The sequence below is a fragment of the Ambystoma mexicanum genome, chromosome 9 (assembly GCF_040938575.1).
Source record: "Ambystoma mexicanum isolate Mex_15411 chromosome 9, UKY_AmexF1_1, whole genome shotgun sequence".
In the NCBI taxonomy this organism is placed as follows: domain Eukaryota; kingdom Metazoa; phylum Chordata; class Amphibia; order Caudata; family Ambystomatidae; genus Ambystoma; species Ambystoma mexicanum.
This window is the reverse complement of record NC_090931.1, coordinates 483728427-483749929: the sequence shown is the minus strand read 5'-3', so window position 1 is coordinate 483749929 and position 21503 is coordinate 483728427. Positions and strand designations below refer to the sequence as shown.

At 45.8% G+C, this 21503-nt stretch overlaps 1 protein-coding gene across 1 annotated transcript in view; it reads right to left on the bottom strand.

The window, feature by feature from the left end:
• MED31 (mediator complex subunit 31) overlaps positions 1–21503 on the bottom strand; it is a 207108-nt gene that overhangs the window by 1361 nt on the left and 184244 nt on the right. The gene's annotated exons all lie outside the window — the stretch shown is intronic.

The following is a 21503-nucleotide window of genomic DNA, read 5'->3' as shown; positions in this document are numbered from 1 at the left end:
CCACACAGAGTTTTTGATGCGTGCTGTATTTTCATAGTAGATTTATATGGCTTCACACACCGTGGGTGCTTTGCAAGCCCTACAGTTGCAGGTGCTATGGAGGAACCAATGGACGTAATTTTTTTTTTTTTTCTTTTCAAATCGCCCTGGCCTATTCTTTGTCTACAGGCTTGATAATCAAATAGGGAAACACTTATGCGCGGACATCTGGGAACTCCTTACATCTTCAGGGTCCCAATCAGTGGCAGAGCAAGGGTGGGGGCATGGGGTGGTAGGCCCCCTATGCCCTCCTGGTTCCCAATGCCCCCCCAGACTCCCACTGGTGCCCTATTCCTATTATCCACCCCCCCACCCCACCAAAAGCTGCCTCCACTACTGGTCCCAATGCAGTAAGAATAGCTACAGCATACCCTTCTCCCCGGCTACATGAGCATAGTATGGGTCCTTTTTACACTGAGGAAAATGGAGCATTATGCGTCCATTATGAAGTTAAATGAAAATTCTGTGCAAAACGGATGATGTTGGCTGTGTTTGAATAGCCAGGTAAGATACTAGGACCCTGATCTGGGTGGGGTCTGCTTAAGTGTATTTAGACTGTTTGGACATCAACCTGGTTTCCCCTAGGCTTTCAGACAAATTGCTTGAAGGGCATGGTGAACACTATATAGGAAAACCCTGCTGAGAAGCTAACTGGTTTGCTTCAGGCCATGGACTGTGATTCTATGTCAACCTAGGAGGCTTCATATTATGCAAACAATTTTTACTTCTGACACCACAGCAGCAAAGAAAAACGTTTAAAAACAAAACAAGTTTCATTAAATTAAACTGAAACAGTATTTCAGTGTTAACAAAGGAAGGAATCCCCAATCTAAGATGAAGGGCTGGTCATGCCCTGTTATCAGCCAACAGGCAGAGACCCTCCCTCATATAGGTCCTTTCCTCTAATAACATATCCTCTTTCTTTACTGCCGACGCCACAAGCTAAATACATATGTATTCACTAGTGTACTTTGTTGCTAATTGGTGTCTTAGAAAGGATAGAAACGTTTGTTTCTTCTATTATACACTTTGTTGCTGTACGGGTGAGCGTGTGTCCGTTGTCCCTCAATTCCCGTCAAGTGTTTACATTGTGCAAGTGCATAGGCGACCGCTGCGTTAATTTATTCACCCTGCAGCGGTCGCACTCGCATGAACGTCCGACCCAAGCGTGTTGGTTTATTGAGGGCTTCGCGCTTGCCTGCTCAGCAAGTGTGTCTGTGTGTGGCAGCCCCGCCTCCTCTGTTTATCAGACGCCTGACTCGAGCGTTCTGTTTATTCGAAGCCTGTGTTATAATGTGAAGGTTAATGAACACACACAACAGCCTGAGTGCTCCGTTTGCTCAGAGCTTTCACAGTTTCACGCTCACCTACTCGGCAAGAATGTGTGTGGGTGAGAGACAGCCCGCCCCCTCTCATTATCAGACATTCTGCCTGAGTGTGGCTTGCTTGGCGTCCAGGCCCCGCCTGGTACTTACAACACTGAGTGTTCTTTTCCCTGCCTGCTTGGCTTCCAGGCTTTGCCTGGCCTTTGAATATTTTAAAAGCACACAATGCACACACTTTCCTGCCCACAGCCTGCAGTAGGAGGCTCTTTTGGGCAGCACCTGGCTCAGCGTTTATTTTCTAGGTCACTGACTTGTTAGCTCAGTATTTCACAGCTGTTATGCAGTTGAGTGACATTAGTGTGCTGTTCATACAATGTTGGCACATTTGTTTCTATTTAATTATGGTTGCAACCAAGCGCTTAGAGGGCCCTCCTTCTGCTGGTGCCAGTACCCAGGTAGGCTTTCGAAGAAAAGTGAATTGTCTGGGTAAGATTTTGGTTTTAAGGGCTCTGGGGAGGGCCCCCTCTTTGCCCCCCTTTCAATAGCTAGGGCAATTCAGGATTCTATGGACTCTGCCCTTCATAACTTTAACTCTACCCTGGCCTCAGCTTTCGATAGGTTAATTAATACAATTTCTGATTTTCACCCTCTTTCTGATCCGGGCCCTTCCCTTGCAGGGCATGTGCTCAGAAAGTGTTCAGCCAAGTCCAAACATTTAGAAGGACAACTCAGTCCCGTGTACAGTTCCTCGGGTCACGATCAATCCCCTAGAAGGGCCTTGAAGCGCAAGTTGGGAGGACCCCCCCCCCACCCCCCCAAGGTCAGGACCTCCTGTTAGCGCTCCAACGCCTGTGTCCTCTCAGGATAGTTCTGAAGGTTCTGATTATCCGCCCAAAAGGCGTAAAAAGAAGGGAACCCCTGTGGATTTGTCCCAAGAAGCTACTGGTCCTTCGTTAGATGACAGTGGGGTGCCATTTTTGATCCCTCCCTCATTCAACACCCAAGGTCCACAGAGTGGCACCCGTCCAACGCTGTCTCTACCTTTTTACATCATTGGGTCAGAAGGCCCCTACCGAAGGAAGACGGGAACAAACTACGTTCTGAATGCCTTAGACCGGTTATTCCTAATAAAGTAGCCCTTACCCCTGGTTTTGACCAACCTATGGTGTCTTTCTTATCCCAGAAAGGGAAGGACCCCAAAAAGGGGGTTGACTAGGCCCTGCGCAGTTGCAGGATAAGTTGTTAGATATTTTGGGTCTCTTAACACATGTTCGAACTAGCGGAGGAAGATGTGTTGTCTAATGCCCCTGTTGATGTCCAATCGCTTAGAGGCTGGGTGCAAAGGGCGGTCTGCCTGCTCGGCAATACCAAAGCCGCCATTTCCGAAGAAAGGCGCAAGTCCCTACTTATGCGCATTGATTACAAACTGCAAGATATGGCAGAAGGGGAAGCAGGCCCAAAAGCCCATGGTAATCTGCTCAGTGATAGGTTTATTAAAGACCTATCTGCATACGTGCACACGTTCACTGGCAAGGATAAGGCGCAAGCCAGCATTAGGAAGGTTTTTGCCCCCAAGGTTTTTGACAAGGTCGGGCGAGATAGAGCCCGCTCTTCTGGCCATTTCTCCTGTGGTTCTTCCCGTCTCAACCAATATGCGTCCAGAGGTGCACATCATTCCTCCTCTGCTCAAGGAGCCCAGGCTGCTTTCTGCCCCCAGAGAAGGTTTCAATGGAGAGGACCTGCCGGAAGAGGTGCTGGTAGAGCAAGGACAGCTCCAGGTATTACCATGTATTTTAAATATTTCTTTCCACAAAAGTTTGGGGGGCAGGTTGGCAAGGTTATTTCATCAGTGGGAGGAGCTCACTTCAGACCCTTGGGTACTGCAAACAGTACAGGGGTTTCAAATAGAGTTTTACTCCCCTCCCTGTCAGCTCACTCTTCCCATTCCCCTCTTGTTCGACAAGGCCAAACAGAATTTAGTGGATGCAGAGGTCCGGGATCCTATTTTCAAGGGTTTGTTTGTTTATTTATTTGGGCGCACCAAACCAGTATAGGTAGCTGGGCGCAACAGGTAAAAAGAACACTCTTAGCTTAGTTACAACATATTAAAGGTACAGTACAGCAGCATAAAATATTTACAGTATAGGTAGAGTACAAAAAGATAAGACTAAATACAATAGTATTTACAGGTGAGAAAATCAGGAAGGTTTCTCTAGATAAAAGGATGTCATAATGGGTAAGTAGGTATTAAGTGTCAGCAGATCAGAACCACGCTAGTGCCTTTCTTCTACAAATAGTGTACGATTGGTTTGCTCCGAGGTACTCTGGAAGGTTATTCTAAGATTGTGCTGCTTTGACTGGAAAGCTGCTCCCTCCGGATTTGGAGAGTTTAAATCTTGGTAACTCAAGGCAGTGGGAGTTCATAGATCTAGTCGGTCGCATGGACATTTTCCTGTTTATTCTATTCGCTCGATATGGGGGGGCTGCATTATTGAGATATCTGTGAGTGAGTTAGTTTTAAGCAGTATTCGATGGCTAATTTTTAACCAGTGGTGGTCTTTTCTAGACTTCGTGATGTGCTCTCTATTGGCTAGGTTTAAGGCTGTCTTTAGTGCATTATTTTGAAGTATCTGCAGTTTGTTGAGGATGTAATTCTTGGCTCCTAACTAGAGTGCGTTGCAGTAATCAAGTTTAGATAATATGAGGGCATTGGCCAGGGTGATGTAACTCGCTTCAGATAGAAACAGGCGGCAGGCTCGAATAAGTCTGCCTGTGTATGCTGTTGAAGAAGCTAATGAGTACACCTGCTTCCTTAAGGTTAATTTGGAGTCCAGGTAGAATCCCAAGGTTTTTACCTCTTTTACGGTTTTGATTGAGATTCCATCAATGTTAAATGAGGCGTAGTTAGGGGTTAGTTTCTTTAAGTTGGCTGTGGAACCAAGAATCATGATTTCAGTTTTCTCGTCATTCAAGCAAAGGCCATGGGAGGCCATCCATGCTTGAATGAGAGAATATATTTCATTTACCAAGGCCGTATCATTGTCAAAATTGCCCGAAACGGGGATGAGGATCTGGGTGTCATTGGCGTAGTTAGTGTAAGTGACACACAGTCTGTCCAATTTGTCAAATAGGGGCTTCGTAAAAATATTGTACACGGTGGGTGAGACACAAGATCCTTGTGGGACCCCGCATGTAGTATGGATCGGATCCGCTGAGTCAGATGGGGAAATGACTCGCATGGTTCTGTTGGCGAGAAACGATTGAACCCAGGCTATGGCATCGCTTGAGAAGTAAGCTGCGGTGGCTAAGTGTTTGCAAAGTACTGTATGGTCCACTAAGTTGAAAGCGGCCGATAGGTCCAAGAGCAGTAACATAGCCATTTTTCCCTTGTCTTTTAGCTCTTCTATTTGTGTCTTAAGGTCAATCAGTGCAGTCTCAGTGCCATGTTGGGGTCTGATGCCTGATTGTCGGGATCCCAAGAGGTGGTAAGTTTCAAGGTAGTTCTGTATCTGAAGGTATGCTACCCGGTCAATTATTTTGAGCAGAAAAAGGACTGTTGTAATAGGACAGGTAATTTGTAGGGCTAGAGGGGGCCAATGTCTGTTTCTTTAGTAGGGGAAGGACCCAAGATTCTTTTAAACTCTCGGGGACACAGTTTGATTTGAAGGAGTCATTTATGAGTTTAGTTATGAAAGGAGCCAAATCTCTAGCTGCATCTTTCACTACTTGAGCAGGGCAATTGTCCCCTTTGCAATTAGACGGCTTCAAGGTGCAGTAGTCCCGGCCACCTTCAAAGCCTCCCAGTTCCTCAGCACGATTTTCCTAGTCCCAAAACCCGAAGAAGGGTTTCGCCCCCTGTCATAAATCTATGAGCCCTCAACTCATTTATTGTTTATCAACATTTCAAGATGGAGGGCATGCCCCTCCTCAGAGACATCCTTCTCCCTGCAGATTGTACAGTCAAAATAGACCTCAAGGATTCGTACCTGGTAGTCCCAGTCGCCCCCCCTTCATCAGCAGCTCCTCCAATTTCAGGGAAACTGCAGTGGGCGGGGAGGAGAGGGTCACATTTGGCAGGTTGCCTCTCCCATTTGGCCTCTCTTCCGCCCCGTGGTGCTTCACCAAGATAATGAAGCCGGTGATGGCTCTCCTCAGGTCGAAAGGGTTACAATAATAATTTTTCTGGACGACATGCTACTTTTGGCGCAGAATTTCCAGATTCTCCAAGATCACCTGCATCTAACGATCTCCCTGTTGCATGCCCTAGGCTTTGTCATAAATGTGAAGAAGTTCATCTTCCAGCCTACATAATGCATCCAGTTTCCGGGCTTCAATATAGATTTCAAGCAGTGCATACGTCTGCTGCCAGACAGCAGACTCTCCAAAATTCTGAAGGAAAACAGGCTCCTCCTAAGTAGGGGGGGAAGGTCTCTCTCAGGCTGTTAGCCAGGGCCTTGGGGATACTCTCCACCTCCATTCAGGCCATCTTTCCGGCACCTTTACCTTACAGACCTTTACAACACCTGAAGAGCAGACACCTCTATTGTATTCACAGATGGTGCTCTTGTCTCCCGACGCCAAGTTGGAGCTCCTCTGGTGGCTCAATCACATGACCGCCTGGAATGGCAAAGCGATCTTTGGCCCATCTCCAGACGTTGCTCTAGAATCCGATGCCAGCAGGGCAGGTTGGGGGGCCAGGATAGGGCAGGCTTCCACTGGAGGGAAATGGTTAGTTCAAGAGAAATCTCTACATATAAACTGTCTGGAACTACTAGCGGGCTTCTTCGCAGTCAAAAGCCTCCTCAAGGATCAGGGAAATTGCGGTGTCCTTCAGATGGACAATATCTCAGCAGGGCGTTACATAAACTATCTGGGGGGGACCCGCTTCAAGCCCTGGCGGATCTAGCAAGGCAATTTTGGCACTTTTGCCTAGACGGGAACATTCTCTTAAAAGCAGAGTAACTCCAGGGGGTCAGCAATCCTGTGGCAGATTGGAATTTCAGACATCTTTAGGACAGGAACGATTGGATACTGGACAAAACCCTCTTTGCCAGAATCCTCTATGGGGTCCGATTCAAGCAGACCTCTTGGCCTCACTGTCAGGTCTCTCTCTTTTTCAGTTGGAGGCCCGATCCCTTGGCGTAAGCAACAGACGCCTTTCTCCAGGATTGGTCGGGCCCCCTGTCCTATGCCATTCCCCCGTTCACAATGATCGCCAGAGTCCTGGTACAAATGCGCAGACAAGCTGCAACTCTGGTAATAACTCCCCTTTGGCCCTCTCAGGTGTGGTTTCCTGCTCTCTTAGAGCTGGCAATGGATATTCCCGTCTTCTCCCTCTCCACCCTCGGCTCCTAACAGACCCGACGGGTCTCCCTCATGAGCTGGTCCTTCGGGGGCATCTCTCCCTTATGGCTTGGAAGATATAAGCTCTTATCGGTGCTTCCAGGGACTTTCCTAGGACTCTATCTGTATCATTAAGGATTTCTGGGAAGCTTCCATTAAGTCAGGCTACTCCTCAGCATCGAGCCGCTGGGTGGGCTGGTGTGTGACCCAGCACCTCCATCCAGTTTTTGCCACTCCTGTATAGGTGGTGAATTGTTCAAGGAGGGAAAGGCCTACAGAACTATAAACGGGTTCAGGTCAGCCCTTTCGGCTGGCCAGGTGCTCGTGAAAGGAGAACCAGTGGGCAGGCACTTCTTGGTGCTTAAGGCCCTTAAGTCTATTCGCATTAAGGTCCCGCCTAAGGCTAGGTATTCCGTCCTTTGGGACGTTAATATGATCTTGGATATGTTTCGCTCTTGGCCCCATAATGACAACTTATCTTTGCAACAACTTTTCTCTAAATTGGCCATGTTACTGTGTCTCATCTCCATCAAAAGGGTTTCAGATATTAGAGCTCTGGATGTTGATAATAAAGTGGTTTCCCCGCAGGGGGTAACCTTTGTTCCAGAAGAACTAAATGCATGATTTCTTTGATTTCATATCCAGCATTTCCAGAAGATCTCAAACTCTGTGTGGTGCAATGTTTAAAATAATGTTTAAAATGTTTTGAGTTAAAGACAGAGGGGCTCAGGTCCACGGGTACCTCTCAGCTGCTTATTTCTTACAGAAAACCGTATAAACATGTGTCCCCGTCCCCTTTTTGATGCACATGAGAGTCCTCATTGACTGACGTTGGATCCGTAATGGATATCGTTGTTGACTTGTAACATCAGTCGGTATTCTGGACCGCATAATTCCTAATGGGTTAAGACCTCTATCACTTAAGGTTTTTAGGTGTTGCCACTTTAGCCTTACCAATCGTCTGACCTTTTTCAGATTTACAACTGTTAAATTGGCTGTTAGAGCGTCTCGTGCCGAACACCTGGCACATCTGTCCAGAGCACAGTGTACTAGCAACAGTGCTTTCCGACTTTACGATCGGGACCACACACTTGGAATCGAGGCCCTGCACAGTATACACCAACGGTAAGCGTTAGCTTAACAAAGCACCTGGTTATCATAGGTATTTGATCCTTGTATCACGCAAGCAGCCAGGGTGGTGCTGCCAACACGACTTAGAACTCTAGAATGTCTTGTGCTTTAACTTCTGCTCGACAAATAGTGCTTTTGTTCGCCACTTTCAGATCTTTTTGCTGATCTCCACTCTTCTAGAAGTTGCTTTTAATCATGCCAGTTAGAGAAATGATATCTCCCTCTTGTGCAGCCCCATCTGATCATTATGGATTGGAGCGCAGTATATCTAGTAAACGATTAACCCTTAGACTTATGGTTATTGACACCACTGTCCGCTCTATTGCAGGTGATGCTACTGTTTGCCGGTATTTGAGAGCACAATTGATGGGCCTTTAGTAACCCCTTCTACTTTCCCGGGATACGAGGTGCTGTATTGCATTGACATTTCAACTGCAGAATCGATGAAATTCTTTGTTGTAAAATATTTTTTTTGACCTTTGTTTTGTTTGAAAAACCTTTCTGAAATCAGTGTATTCAGTGGGTTACAGACAGTCCCTGATGAATTTCGATTTAAATCTTGCACACATTGATCTGGAAAGAAACAAGTTGGAAGAATCCAATGAGAGTATGAGTGATTTATGATTAGTATGAGTGGAGTGTTGGATAGGTTTGATTTATGGTATTTGCACAGCACATGACACTTTTTCTACACAAACATTATATGGCTGATCATTAGAAGGCCATAATACGCTACGCTGTCTGTCATATTGTTGCATTGTGTTTTCCGACTGATTATCTAATAGTCGGTTACTAACTTGCGTTTTTTGGCAATTTAATTGCACTTTTAAAACTTGTTGGAACTAATAAAATTGTTCATTTAATATTTACAACGCCCCATGAGTTTGTTTGAGGCAATATGCTCTTTTAAACTATCTTTCTTTCGGTGGCCTCTACCTACCTTAATTAGAGTGCTACGCCCCCTAAGCTCGTATTGTTTGCTGACAAAGGTTTGTGAACCTATTCGAGGGATGCTTAGAGATGGGCTTTGCTTCCCCTGCACCTCTTTTTGTTTTGATGGCCCCGGCCACCTTAGCCAGTTGGATTAGATGGGTCATGAAGGAGGCAGGAATTGAGATTTCTTCCTTTGGTGGCGCACTCAGTAAAGGGTGTTATGGCTTCTAAAGCTGCCTTCCCTCTTGGGAGGTTTGGAACAAATGTTGAAAGTAGCCGACTGGTCTAGAGTGTCCACATTCAAAACATTTTATCATAAGCGTGTTGATCATGTTGCACTTGTGATGCAAGGGCTTTAAATATGCATAATACGAAGCCTCCTGTCTTGACATAGAATGGTTAATCCCCCTCACTAAGGTGAAAGAGGGTTTAGATTCCATTAAAGACAAGGAGGCCAATATTATCCCACCCACCCCTTTTCGGTTTGTTTTTACATACCGCTTCAGGGTGAAGTGATCCAGTCAAGGAAGTTTCTCGAGTGGCCCAAGAGTATGCAGCATGAGAAGGTCCGGAGCTGGCCATGGATTGGGTTGTCCGCACTACAGTGTCTTTTCTTAAAGGATGATGTCTGATGGGGTGCAGCTACAGAAGAGGATATGTTACTAGAGGAAAGGACTTATATGGGGGGGGAGGGTCTCTGCCTATTGGCTGCTAACAGGGCATGGCATGCCTTTCATCTTGGATTGGGGCTTCCTCCATTTGTTAACACTGAAATACTGTTTCAGTTTAATTGAATGAAACTTGTTTTGTTTTTAAAAGTTTTTCTTTGCTGCTGTGGAGTCAGAAGTAAAGCTTGTTTACATAATACTCGCCTCCTTGTCTTTAATAGAATCTAAACCCCCTCTCAAGTTAGTGAGGGGGATTAACCATCATAAAACAGACGTCTGTGATATTCACTGCTGCATGTGATGCTAATTAAAGCATCCTGGAATACAGCAGTCTGCATGACTGCTTACAGTGATGTTTTGCCATTGCACACCTTGCTCCTTTTGGGTTCATTAAGCAAGACCAGAGTTAAAAACTTTAATCTGTGGTTAAAACAAGGAGGTTGCAAATCTCGATTATGCACTAAACATCTACACTGACTGTCAGCAGTAGAGAGATTAAAGGATTCACTTTTAGAAAAAAACAAACAAAGCACCCAGAAAGTGACCAACGTGGTGCCAGGTGCATTGGAACATCTTTTACACTCTATATTGTGTACTCCCACTGCCTCTTCTTTTCTGCTGCCATCAGTGTGAAACGGATATGTTGCTTTTTTTGATTAAAGCAGTATTGTATTAATCTGTAAAAGGTTGGCTCAGTGCCAACATGCTGCCGACCTGGTATAACTGGTTACAGAATGTTTACATAATAACAGAAGGTTTGAGCTACAGCACGGTGCGAACGCAGGAGAACGTCCGTCAGCATTCATGTTTTAGGTGTGGTGTGCCACTTGTCGCATCGCTTGTAAGCTCTTGTGCAGCAACGACAATGCACTACTGCTCGAGCTCTAGTGGTCAGAGACACCGGGTTTTAGTGTCCAGAGGACGGTCTTTAACAGCTTCCAGTGTCATATCCAATGCTTTCCTAAACAAGATGTCATTTTGCATATGCATATTTAATAAAGTTGCCTTTGTCTCTACTCTGACACCGGAATTTTGAAGTCAAGCATGAGTTTTAATCAGGGTTCCTTTTACAATTACTCTACCCGTTGTTTCTGCGGCTTCTAAGTGTTTTCGAGGACTGCATTAGAAGTTTACTTGCCTTCTGCTAGTGTTTTCAGCATTTCTGATTTAAGAGTCTCTGGAGCGTGTTAGGTTAGTTTGCACAAAGTTAGAGAGTTTGTAGGAAAAAATCACTTGTAGGGTCACAAGCTGTTAAGCCTGTGAAAAGCAGAGTTGGTCTCAACTGAGAAAAGCACACTTACAAGACACTGAGCTGAGTACCCCAAGTCTAAATAGTACCTCTGGTTTAAACAAAGGTGGTCCAGCTGGATTCTTTCCGGTTGCAGCGATGCAGTCCCTGGGTTCCTGAACCTCAGTCGTGGGGACAAGAGGGAGGACGTCTAGAGGGCTCCTCTGGCGGCACTTTGGAGGTTGTCAGCAGATGCGGGCTCTTTTCGGTTCAGCAGCACTTCACTGTTTCAGAGCTTAGTAAATAGCACCATCACAGATCTCGGATAGGCTTCCTTAACTCATTGGGTCCTGCACTCTGGTGAGGCGACTCAAGCTCTGGTTGTCTTGCTTCTGGAGGGTCCCTAGGAGACCGCTGGCACTCAGTTCTTGCAGCAGCAAAGAAGTGCAGACAATCGGGGAAGATGGTCCAGTGGAGTTAGTCTCTGGGTTAGTTGATCCCACTAACCCAAGGTAAGAAGTTGTCCCTTCCGGAGCTTCTCTGTCGAATTGAAAAAGGAGTTTCAGCAAAGCAGCATGGCTTCACCTGGCAATTCAGAGGTTTAGGAGGATGCAGCAAACTTCATTCACAGTTCCTTCATTGGGTGTTACTCCCAGTAGTCGACTCTGCCTCTAGTCCCAAAACCCTTGCCTTTTAAGCAGGTTTCTCCCATTCATGCACAGCCTACGCTGTCAATCACACAGCAGGGTGGCTGTCTTGAAAGGCCAGCCAGACAGCCAATCAGGACTGGGTGCATTCAGGAATTCCTAGAGACAAAGGACAGGGGAGTTTCGGGAACCTCCCTCACATTCTTCCCTTCCAGACACACTGGAGCCAGAGGCAGGCTTCAGGGCTGAAGCCCGCCAAAGCCAAAATGAACAAAGAGCTCCACTAGGCCTCGATGCACAGAGTAAAACCCAAGAAAGACCTCACAAACAGAAAATGGCGAAAAAAGAAGACTGAAGACATTTTTACAAAATGGTCACCCATGGGTGCTGTACTGCAGCTGAGGGTTCAGCCAGCGGTAGAAAAGCACAATAGTACGAAAAATAAACAACTGCCACCAGCCATTTAAAGTCGTGAGGGTAATCTAGAAAATGTTACATGAGCAAGTAGGAAAAGGGTCTACTAAGTAACACCCCCCAGCACTCCCCATAAAATGGGGTGTGCCGGACCTACAAAGAGAAAAGGTAAGTAAAGTCAATTTCATTTTACTATTCTTGGGAACAGTAGTTCACACAAGAAAATATATTTAAATCTTAGGAGAAATCTAAAAGGATTTATCTGCGACACTGCACTGAAGGTGCTCTGTGTCACCATACAAAAAGTAGATGCCTATGGAGTATGTCAGACTCCAAAAACAGTGGAATCGCATAATACAAATCAGGTCAAAACACATGAGTGGGAAAAATGTCTCACTCACTCCAGGATTAAAATTAAAAAGTCCTAAAGTCCAGAAAAAGAGGTGGGGGTCTCTAAGGTTGAAGAGAATTAGCACATAAATGAGAATTGTCCCCAACAACCCCAGCACTTTTTGCTGGATTTATGGATTATTTTTCTGTGTTCCTGAGTGAGTGGGAAACTTTTTCCCCACTCACCCTTTCTTTTACTCTTTTTATGGGTGTCCTTTTTATGGCTTTCCATACATTTTTGGAATGATACTTTCCTATCCCTTTTTGGGCATCTGCATTTTCCTATTGCAGCACACAGCACTTTCTGTGCAGTGTTGCAGGGGTGCCCCTTGGGCTCCCCTTTTTATTTTCTCTCGGGTCTTTGTGTGAACTTTTAACACAAAGGAGGACAAACAACCTGATCGATATCTGGTGCAACACACTCAACATACAATCAGAAATGGTAGAGAAGTTATAAAAGTGTGACTAATAGTGCATCTATCCTGGACGATGGTCAGGCATGTCAAAAAAAGGAGGACAGAGAATTATTGTAACTGTCCTTGCCTACAAAAGCTCTCCCTAGGCTACGCTGATGTGCAGCCTATGTAAGAGTGGATAAAATAAGAGTAGGAAGAGCACTGAATAGTTGCTTTCTCTGATTAGTTGGTTACACATTGTTTATAAGTCACTTCATTCTCCCTTATCTCAAACTTCTGTACATCAATTATACATAAAAAGAGGGTCTGGTCAAAAAGCACCAGACTACTTTTAGCAACATCTTTTTTATTAGCTAGTACTCCATGTGTTCTCATACTACGAACCCCAGTAGTATCTTGTTAAAACCCTGTGAAGACACAATATCTGGTCAACAATGGGTGCACCATTATTACTGGTCCATGGTGATCAGTTGTTAGAATGTACCTCAGGGGATGTATCCCAAGACCCGTATTCCAGTCTTTCTTTGTCTGCTGGTTTCAGTGGTTCAGACTATTGCGACCACTTTCTTCAGGACGGTCTTCATTATAAAGTTTAGTGAATTCTCACTGTCCTTCTGTTTTCGTGCTCATGTGTGTATTTTCTTACCACATAGCGGTTTAATATGAGACTGACACAGTGACCCTGTAAAACAAATTTGAGGGAGTCACGGTGCTGTTGCACATTTAGAGCATAAATCGTTCGGGGGTACCTGAATAATGCCATTCCTGTATATATGTCAAATCACGTCGCACATAGTAAATTCCACATAGAAATGACCATCTTATTTTCAAACTAATGGCAGAGGTAAGTATCACTGCCAAATGATAAGTCCACAATCAAGTGCAGGAATGCACAGTAAGAGTGTATGTTGAGTGTGTTGCACCACATAACGATCAGGTGCGTTTGCCGTCCTTTGTGTTAAAATATCTTTGCCTGGGTTTGCCCTGCCTACACTAAACAAGCCCCACCTTACTATTTTTCTCTTCCTTGTGTGAACTACTGTACCCAAGAGTAGAAGGATCATTTGTATCCCTTCTACAATCCCCATTGTGAGATCAGCACACCCTACCTTTGTGGAGTGCTGAGGAGATGCATAGTATCCCCTTTCTCACTGTTGCTGTAACTTTTCTGTTACAGTTACTTACCTTGCAGAAGACATGTTCTCAAGTGTAGAGAGAGGGTTATATCCTCTCTAGATTTAATATTGGGAGTCCAGCACACCACAACTTACTCTGTATCCCATTTTTCACTGCTCCGTTAACATTTTCTTTTATAGATTGAAATCATTTTTATTGGCATTTTAAATTGGAAGACATATAAAACATTGTTAGTTAAGAATTAGTGCAGTCCAACTAGTGTGGGACTACACAACACTTATCTCTTGGTATTAGGTAACCCACCTTTTAATATAGGCCTGTACTACACAAGTTGGTAGTGTGACTGAGCAGCCAGGCTGATCTTAAGAGCGGTAATATGAGCTGTAGAGCTGTACAATGAAACCAGTAAATACAAGTATCCAAAACACTTAAAGTTATAGAATACATTATTTGTACACAAAAATATTTAAAGCATTCTTTAAAAAGCAGTAATTAGCTGTACCATTAATCCCAAGGTAGGATTAAATTCAAAAAGTGAACAATAAAGCAGGTGAGTAATTCATTCATATGTTACACATGTTTGAGCACCCAGAGGTGACGTCATTTGAGGTCAGTATAGCATTTATATAGTATCACCATTGCAATATTGAGTTCTTCAAGGAAGGAAAGGTTAGGGCTAGATCAGAACAGACTGATAGATTATAAGTAGAGTTAGATTCTCCCAAAGGGATGTAGGTAGTCAATTATCCCAGCATTAAAGTGTTTGACATTTAAAACCTGTAAGGGAACAAGCACTGGCAAAACCAATAGGTTGAGAAGGAGGCCTTTAGGTAGCCAGCACAGCCAAAGTCAATGGACACGGTCTAAGTTCTGATGCTCTTCTTCTTAGAAAATTGTTCTTAAATTGTCAGCGTTCAAAAGAGAAATCGCAGTAACTCAAGAGGAGTCACCTTTGGAAAGAACTAGCAGTAAGGCCAATGCAGGTAAGTTGAGGTCAACTTAATGTAGGGTTAAATCACACTCCCAAAGATGGGAAGCACACCAAATGGCTAAAGGATACAGCAACCCAAGCCCCACAGTACCCTGGAAATGAAGGAGTTGTTCCAGCTGGTTGCCTTCACAATGCAATGCAGTAGACTCTTGTTCCGGGTCCTTGGTCGTGGTGATGAAAGGGAGGACGTCTGGCAGACTCCTGCAGCAGCACTCGAGAGAGAGTCTCGGCAGCAATGGATTTCCATCGATTCAGAAGCTCTTTGTGGTTTTGGTGCCCTTTTCGCCAAAGAACAAAAAGCTATGGTTAGGCTTTCCTTGATCCCTCGGTCCTGGACTCTGGTGAGGGGACTCTGGGCGCAGATGTTTTGCTTCTGTAGGGTCCTCTGGATGGCCACGAAGATCTGGCCGGATTCGGACGTCGGAAGACAATGCACTCACAAGTGGTCAAGGTACCCCAGGTATTGGGTTTCTGCAGCCTGAAAGTCACAGCAAGTCAGGGGTGGCACCAAATTAGAGTCTGCCTCTAGGATAGTTGAGCCCACCAGCCTAAGGGAGGAAGTCGCCCTTTACGGGTCTTCCCTGTTGATTCGAAAACAGAGTTAGTCCAGCTGCAGGACTTCACTGAGCAGTTTGCAGCCCAGGAGGGTGCTTCTGGCGTCTTCTCTCATCTTCTGCTTCAGTGGTCGACTCTCCTCTTAGTCCCAAAAACCTTGCTTTTTATGCAAGTTCCCATTCATTCACAGACCTAGGCTGTCGATCACACAGCAGGGTGGTTGTTCAGAACAGCCAGCTGGCCAATTGGAACTTGTTTCACTCTGGCACCCCTAGAGACAAAGGACAGGGACGTTTCAGGACCCTCCCTCATTTCCCGCCTTTCCAGACACACTGGAGCCTGGCGGGGTTCAGGGCTGAAGCCCACCAAAGGCATAACACACAAAGGACTCAAACCGGACGCAAACAACAGAGTAAAAGCCCCAATGAAACAAACAAGAAATGGCGAAAAAAATAAGACGGGGACCATTTTGAGAAAATTGGCACCCTTAGGTGCAGCAATGCAGCTGAGGTATCAGCCTGCAGATACATGTCACTAGGTAGTAAAAAGGAAACCACTGCCACCAGCCATTCAAGTGAGTTAGTGTAACAAAATGTTATATGACGAATGGGTTAAAGGAATAACTATGTAACCCCCCCAGCACTCCACATAGGGTGGTGTGTGCTCGACCCATAAAGTAATAGTAAGTAAGACAGGGGTCATCTTACTATTCTTGGGAACAGTAGTTCACCCAGGAAAATGTAGTTGAACATTAAGAGAAGTCCAAAGGAACTTCTCAGTGGCACTGTACCAAATCTGCTATGTCTCACAATGCAAAAGCAGACGTCTACAGAGTTTACCAGACTACACAAAACAGTAAGGAACATAGAAAATCATAGTCAGGAAAACACATGAGTGAGTGAGAAAAAGGTCCCACTCGTTCAGGAGTAAAAATTAAAAAGGACAGAGTCCAGCAAAAGAGCGGGGCATCTCTAAGGTTAAAAGGAATTTGCACAGAAATGTAAATTCTCATTAACAAACATTGCATAAGTTGCGGCTACATTTGAGCTCCCACTTAAGTCGGAGGCCTTGCCAGAAACATCAAATAAAGGAACATTGCAGAACAAAAACATCACAACACGGACGCATTGACCAAGTTAACCACATGCCGACGGTACAAGAAGCTAGAAAAAAATAAATTAAAAAGAATGCATCCCATTACTTCAGTTATATCCTAGGCCCGTGGCTCTCTCCTAGAAACATTCACGCAGTCCCATAGCCCCTCCCCACCCCCAAAGTTTGAATGTAGCATATGCTCCAATTGGCTGGGTTCCTGGATACATGGCCTGGATCTGGAAGCTGAATATAGAAGTCGACCACTGGAGCTGAATCCGATGAGGAAGAAGGGAAGACGGCTGTGGCTGATTCCAGAGACCGGAGATGCGTGCTGTATAACTGTTGCCTGTGCTGACATCTTCCATGCGACAGAGGAGTCCCGAAGACGAAAACTCCGACCCTTGATCTGGTGAGACCAATCAGTTTTATGAAGACCTGGATTTTGAGCCATCCCACAATGAGCTGTGACCTTCCTGGGCTGCAAACCGCCAATATCCTTGGACCTTGAGACTGAGTGCTTTTGTATTGTATTGATTATTTATATAGCACCCTTCCCCATTTGTATGGCCTCAATGCGCTTCGTGGTTGGAACACCCTCGGTGACCGCAGTCCATGTGTAGGATATTCTAAGAGGCTAAATTAAAAGATGCTTGTGTGCATTTTTGCCAGGCTCAGACTTAGGTGGGCTGGCTAGGCTCCAGTAAGCAGCATGGAGGTCAGGCACTGTTGGTGGTTTAGGATAGAGTGCTATTGCTAAAGCTTCGATGTGTGCTCATCTAGTCCATTTTTTTTTTTGGTTTTCGCTTTTTATTAATGGCAGAGGTGTTGAGGTATGTCAGGGGTTTCATTGTGGATGGCTATGTGTGCTGCTAGACCGGAAATAGCATGGCTATAGCAGCATTCTAAGTTGCATGGGTGGGTGGCCGTGCCTATGGCCTGTGTCCACAACCAAGGTGTAAGGTATATGTACCATATTCTTGGATGGAGCTCGACTGCGCTGCTCTTAATGCGACTGGCTGGTCTTGTTATTCATGGTCTCCCTGGAACGAAAGTCAGAGCAGTGGGAGAGGCGCCCGGAGGAAAGCGGTGGCAGTGAATGAAGGAGACAATAGGGGAGGGCGATAGTTTGTTGGGTGTGCCTCTGCGAAAGCTGCCGGCATCCGTGAGGTATTGGGGGGGTAGGAGTTTGTGTTTTTCAGGAGGACTGTTAGGGAGAATTCACATAAAGTTGCAAATTCCTCTCTACCTTAGAGACCCCTAGCTCTTTTGCTGGACTCTAGGACTTTTAATTTCTAACCTGGAGAAAGTGAGAGCTTTTTCCCCACTCACTCATGTATTTTTTCTGTGATTTGTACAATGTGTTTTTTGTGACTTTGGAGTCTGACAAACTCCATAGGCATCATCTTTGCATTGTGACACCAAGCACCTTCAGTGCAGTGCCACAGGGAAGTCTCTTCCCAAAAGTTTAAATACCTTCTCTTGGTGAAACTACTGTTTCCAAGAGCAGTGAAGTGAAATTGACTTTACTTACATTTTGTAACTTTCTAGGCACACACTATCTTACCATAGGGTGCTGGAGGGGTTACTTAGTATCCCCTTTGTCTAATTTCTCATGTAACATTTTATGTTACCCTTTCTCCAATTAATGGCTGGTGGCAGTGGTTTACTTTTTACTACCATTGTGAGTTTTTACCACGGCCTGCGTTCGCAGCTGCAGTAAGGCACCAATGGGTGCCCATTTTGTCAAAATGGCACTAGTCTTTTTTCGCCATTTCTTGTCAGAAAGGTCCTTCTTGAGATGTAGTGTGCCAAACCAGGTTTGGTCCCTTTATTCATTTTGCCTTTGGCGGGATTCACGACTAAAGCTCGTCTGGCTCCAGTAGGTCTGGCAGGGGCAGGAAGTGAGCGAGGTGCCCGAGACTACCTGTGCTTAATCCTCTTGGTTACAGGAATGCACACACAGGCGATTGGCCGGCTGGCTGTGTGATTGACAGCTAGGCTGGAATGAATGGGAGAAACCTGCATAAAAGGTGAGGCTGGGAAGGCAGAGTCGACCACTGGACGAAGGCCCCCGAAGAAGAACTTAGAAGAGACGCCTGCTGCAACTCCTGGACCGTTGGTTTTCCCAGTGAAGCCCTGCTGCTGTCCTGAAGCTCTGAATTCATTTAGACTAGAATAGCCCTGCAAGGACGACTTCTCCCCTTGCATAGGTGGGACCAATCAACTCCAAAGTGAACTCGTTTGGACATCCTCCTGAAGCTGGCTGTACTTCGACTGCTGCTGCTGGAACCGAAGTGCCAGGGAGAATAAACACCAAACTGAGTGGATCGCTTTTAAGTCGTATCCGAGCACCAGGAAGATCCTGCGGACTTCCCTGAAGCAGGACGGACCAAGCCTGAGCCACATCAACAGAGTGCTGGACCCGAGATGTGAGGAAAGTCTGAAGTGGTATCCGAGAAACGCGGTGTTGCTATTTGCTGTCAGACGCGAGGAGCTGAAACCGTGAAGTGCGGCTGAATTGAAGTTTGCCCATTGCTGCCGCTGACCTTCCCAATGCAGTGCCCCCACGACTGAGGCCCAGGAACACCAGGATCTGCAGAGCTGTACAGGAACAGAAGCCAACTGGAACCATTTCTTCTAACCAAAGGTACTGTAACGTCTAAGAGAACTTACCTCTTGTGGTGTAGCCTTACTTGCTCTCAGTTGAGACGTGTCTTGGTTGCCCTTGCAGAGTTGCTTACAGCTTTGCCCCTCAAAAGCCTCCCAGCTTGTGGCCCTTCAAGTGAATCTTATTTCTACAAACTTTTCTAAAAACATTGTGCAAGACTTTCTTACCTGCAAAGAAGATCTTCAGTTCCCCTAGAATGTGTTCAACTAATCGGCTATCCTGGTTCCCTGAGAGTCTCTTCTACCTCTGATTTGGTGCTTTTGCCTTTCGCCCAGGAAAGGGTTAATTTACTTGACATTGGAAGGTTTTAAAGGTACTTACCTGTTTATGAATTATTTGTTAACCTTTGTTTTATTCCCATATCTAACCTTTGCACCAAACTCTGTATTGCTCTAAATATTCTAGTGATAAATCAATGCCCACAGTTTCCTAGCTATTTAAGTCACCTGAGGGTGTAGGAAGTGTCTGTGTGCCATCCCCAATGGGTATCACCTGATTTAGAGAAACTAAGAGTGTGTTTTCAATTGTATTATAATTGTTACATGTTTTGCGCCCTTCTGAAGAAAGCTTATATAACTGACTGTTAAATTAATAATTATTTAATCAAGAAACCTTGAGTGTAAGTGTTTATTTGAATAACTGCCACTATGAAACTGTTACAACCCTACTGCTCACATTGACCCCTCTTGAGATAAGCCTGGCTGCTCAGCCACACTACCAACCTGTGTAGTACAGACTTGTACCAAAGGTTGGGTTCCTACTGCCAGGAGGTCAAGGTTGCTGTAGCCTTCCGAAGGATACTGCACACAATCTTGCCTAACAAGGACGAGAATTTGTTAGTGTGTCGCTGCGAAAGCTGCCGGCATCCGGGGGATATTGGTGGACAGGACTGTTGTGTTTGGGTCAGTATTTTTGTGCGCCTATCAAGACTGTAGAGAGGGGGAGGGTTTCAAGAGGAGGGAAGGAGAATCCAGGGTTTGAAGGCCTTTCTGAATGCTAGGTGATTGTCAATATTGCAGCTGTGCAGGGGTAGGAGTTCCAGATGAATGGTGCTTGGACAGAGAAAGAGGATCCGCCTAGCCTGGAGGACTTCTAATGTGGGACGACTAGGAAAGATGCTGTGCGAGACCTTAAGAGTCCTTGAGGGGTGGTAGCGAGTGATTTTGTCTTGAAGGAATTCAGGCTTGGTGTTGTGGATGGCCCGGTGGGTGATGCACATGGCTTTCAAGGTAGTTCGTCGACCAATAGGGAGCCAATGGAGTACTCTGTGAAGAGCTGATATGTTCTCTAGGAGGAAGTTTAATGAGCAGGCGGGCTATAGCGTTTTGGATTCTTTGCAGTTTCCTTAGCTGAAACGCAGATGCAGCTAGGTAAAGACAGTTTGCGTAGTCTAAGCGGGAGAGGATGATGGAGATGAGGGCGGAGAAACTGAGGTAAGGGAAGATACGCCTGAGGATGCGTAGATCGAAGAAACAGGTTCTAGATTTGGTGTTGATGTGTTGAGAGGGATAAATCTGTGTGCAGTGTGTATCTGAGGTTTTTAACCGAGGTGGAGGTTGCTGGTGGGGGTCCTAGGGATTGCAGCCAGGGAATAGGTTGGGGATGGAGAGCTATTTTTCCACAGACTAGAATTTCAGTTTTCCCAGGATTGAGGATGAGGTGGTTGGTCGTCATCCAGTAGTCAATATCCGAGAGGCATGATGGCGGATCTGGACGGTTGAAGCCTGGCGATTTTGGGATCTTAAGGATAATCTGTGTGTCATCTGCGTATTTGTAGCAGGTAACATTGTGGGAGCGTATGAGTGTGGGCAGAGACTTTAGATAGATGTTTAAGAGCAGGGGAGATGGGGATGTTGCTTGTGGGACCCCTTTTGTTACTGGGCCTGAGGTGGAGGTGAACGGAGGGAGGAGCATGATTTGGGAGCAATTGGAGATGAAAGAGGCGATCCAGGAGAGGGCTGTGCCTTTCATTCCTAACGAGTGTAGTTGGTCTAGGAGGGTGGTTGAATCAATGGAATCAAGGTGGCAGAGAGGTCAAGGAGGAGGAGTACCGCACAGCCTTCTGCATTAGCTGTTCTTTTTAGGTCGGCCCGACGGACACTAGGGAGGATTCTGCTCCTCTGAGCGGTCTGAAGCCTGATTGCGCAGGGTCTAGGAGGTTGTTGGCATCAGTGAAAAGGCCAAGCTACTTGTATGCTGTGTGGTCCATGAGTTTGGCCATGAAGCAGGTGTTAGAGATTGGCCGGTAGCTCTGTGGGAGGAGTGGGTCGAGTGTAGGTTTTTTGAGGATTTTGATGTAGGAGCTTTTCAGGGCTTCCAGGAAGGTTCCCGGTGTTAGGAAGTGGTTGAGGATTGAGTGTGTGATAGTGCCTACACATGCTGAGGCTAGGATGTTTTTGAGGAGGGAGGGCGGGCAGGCGTCCTCGCGGAAGCCTGATGGGTGGCTTTGTGCTAAGACCGAGAGGAACTCCTGGTGTGAGATGGGAGAGGAAGAGGTGAAGGTTTGTATCGAGGGAGGGTTTT